The sequence below is a fragment of the Physeter macrocephalus genome, chromosome 4 (assembly GCF_002837175.3).
Source record: "Physeter macrocephalus isolate SW-GA chromosome 4, ASM283717v5, whole genome shotgun sequence".
Classification (NCBI taxonomy): domain Eukaryota; kingdom Metazoa; phylum Chordata; class Mammalia; order Artiodactyla; family Physeteridae; genus Physeter; species Physeter macrocephalus.
In genome coordinates, this window is record NC_041217.1 from 39,457,491 (window position 1) to 39,460,381 (window position 2,891).

Here is a 2,891-nt window from a genome sequence, read left to right on the forward strand (position 1 = left end):
CCTTCTCTGTTTGGCTGCTTTTTGTTTGTTTGTTGGCCTCTCCCGTTGCGGAGCACAGGCTCCGGACGCGCAGGCTCAGCGGCCATGGCTCACGGGCCCAGCCGCTCCGCGGCATGTGGGATCCTCCCTGACCGGGGCACGAACACGCGTCCCCTGCATCGGCAGGCGGACTCTCAACCACTGCGCCACCAGGGAAGCCCTGTTTGTCTGCTTTTGTTTCACCTTTTTACTTCAGACGCCATTTCCAGACCCACCCAGTCACTCTGTTAGAGACCTTTGCACCCTCACATCCAAATGCCACGGCTCACGGGCCCAGCCGCTCCGCGGCATGTGGGATCCTCCCTGACCGGGGCACGAACACGCGTCCCCTGCATCGGCAGGCGGACTCTCAACCACTGCGCCACCAGGGAAGCCCTGTTTGTCTGCTTTTGTTTCACCTTTTTACTTCAGACGCCATTTCCAGACCCACCCAGTCACTTTGTTAGAGACCTTTGCACCCTCACATCCAAATGCCAGTTTGTGTCTCTATCCTGTCAGTTCTAAGTCCAGAATGTTTCTTGAATTCACTGCTCCAGCTCCACTGTCCAATGGTCCTGACCCATAGTTCAGTTCTAGGTGGGTTTCTCCTGCACTATTGCAGTGGCCTCCAAACTGGTTCCTGCCTGCCCACCTCTAATCCAGCCTCCCCACACTCTAAGTTCAGACCTGATTTTATCCCTCATTGACATCAAAAGAGGGACATTTTAAAGCAATTATTATCACCTCTACAGAGGGCTGTTAAGAAATATGCATCAAAATTATAACTGCACCTGACCCTTGACCTGTAATTTCACTTCTAGGAAGTTATGCTGCATATGGAGTTTTACTTGTGCAAGACGACATATGTAGAGTTATTTATGGCAGCACTGTTTATAAATGCAAAAGATTAGAGAAAACCCAAATGACTATTAGTAGAGACTTGCTGAATAAATTAGAATACATTCATATGATGGAAAAGTATGTAGCCATAAAAAAATGAGAAGAGTTTTTATATATTCATAGGAAATGGTATCCAAGATATACTAAGTAAAAACTGAAGGATGCAGAATAAGTGGCTAACACTTGTGTAACATTTGTGTAAAGGGGGAGAAAATAATATGTTTATTTTCTTGTCTATGCATAAAACTCCTGGAAGGTTACAACAACATTTATTGAGTCCAAGGAGGAGAGCTAGATGGTAGGGGATGATGGAGCAATAGGGACATTTTCACTATATAATCTCTTGTGTCTTCTGAATTATGGAGCACACGAATGCGTTGTCTATTAAAAATAAACAAAAATTAAAACTCCCTCTTTATATCATCTCAATTTAGTTTTCTTTAAAATGAACTATATTATACTAAATTATTATATAATAACTTGTATGTTAATTTATATATTCTCTGAATTCAGATTATGTTCTAACATAACATAATCTTTTAATATGAAATATGCATTTTGCTATATTAATATGACTATATATTACATGTTGTATCTATCCTACATATACGCTTTTTAAGGGTCTCTTTATAAGAAAGAGTCTGAAAGGAAAACCTCAGTGGTTATTTCTGGGTAGTTGACATATGAGTGATTTTAATTTTCTTCTTTATACTTTTTCTGTTTCTCTGGTTTTTATGCCAAAGGTATATTGCTCCTAATAATCAGGAAAAAAATCATGTGTTCCCACTCCCCTCAGTCCACAGGGTAAAGGTCGGTGCCTTCAATATGCCTTTCAAGGCCCTGCCTACATTTCCATCCTCTCCTATCACCCCTCCCCCTGCCCCCACAGGAGGCTTTGTGACCCCTGAACAAGTCCCCTTTGCTGTTCCCCACTGTCCTGTAGAAATGCAACCTAGCCTTCAGTGTCCAGCTTCAATGTTCTCCCGCCTAGAGAGAATCAGTGGCGCCCTCCTCTGTGCCCAGGTGACCCGCTGTCTCCCTCTGGACTGGATTCCTCATGCATGTGGCCCTTGTCTTATGAGTCACTGAGCCTCCGGGAGCAGCCCAGGCGCTGACTCAGGATGAACATCGGGAGAGTGTGGGCCCAACAGCTGTCTTGTGGTTTCCTCCACCTTCTGTGAGATGGAGGTGCTAAGAGAGTTACTGTTGGCTGCAGTGCTTGCTTCACTTTGGTGTCTCTTTTCTGTTCGTGGATTTCTGGGGCGTGATCTTGGTGTCCTGCCTGACCTGGCCGCAGTCTTTGCTCCCATCCTGATGGGGCCCTCTACCCAGGGGCCTTCTTCACAGAGAGCTGCATCTTCCAAACCAATGGTGGGCAAGGATCAGTCCCCAGTGGTCCAGTTTGAGGGGAAAGGGCTCCCCCCAGGGTGGCTGGTCTGCCCAAGGGAGAGGAGGTATTTTCTCATGTCTGTTGGAAAAAGTGGGGCTGGGAAATGAGGTGACATTTGCCCTGAAGACTTCCAATCTTTTCCAGAAGCCTTCCGAGTCTTCTTGCCTGCTCCTATCCAGAGGGAAATTAGCCAGAAGGGAAGGAGATGATAGGAGCAGGAAGAACAGGCCCCATCATCCATCCCCTTTCTTGGAGGATTTGAGCCTGTTATTTGCCTTTTCGAAGACTCACAGACTGGTACAGAAGAACAAAGCTGTCAGAGAATCCCACTCCTGTGGCGAGCATTGCCCTCTGAGGAATGCGCCATTAAGACCCTCCTAAGCCTCAGGGCCCGATTGTACTCTCCTTGGTATGCATCCTGGACTTTATGGTATGAACGTAAAAAAGGAGATGGCCTTTGGCCAGATCGCTCCAGGGACCTGCTCAGATACTGAGAGTCCCTGGTTGTTCCCTAAAGCTAGGAAAAGCAACCATGGAGGGGAAGTTGGTGCCTTTGTGGAACAAGCAATAAACCCGCTCCGCG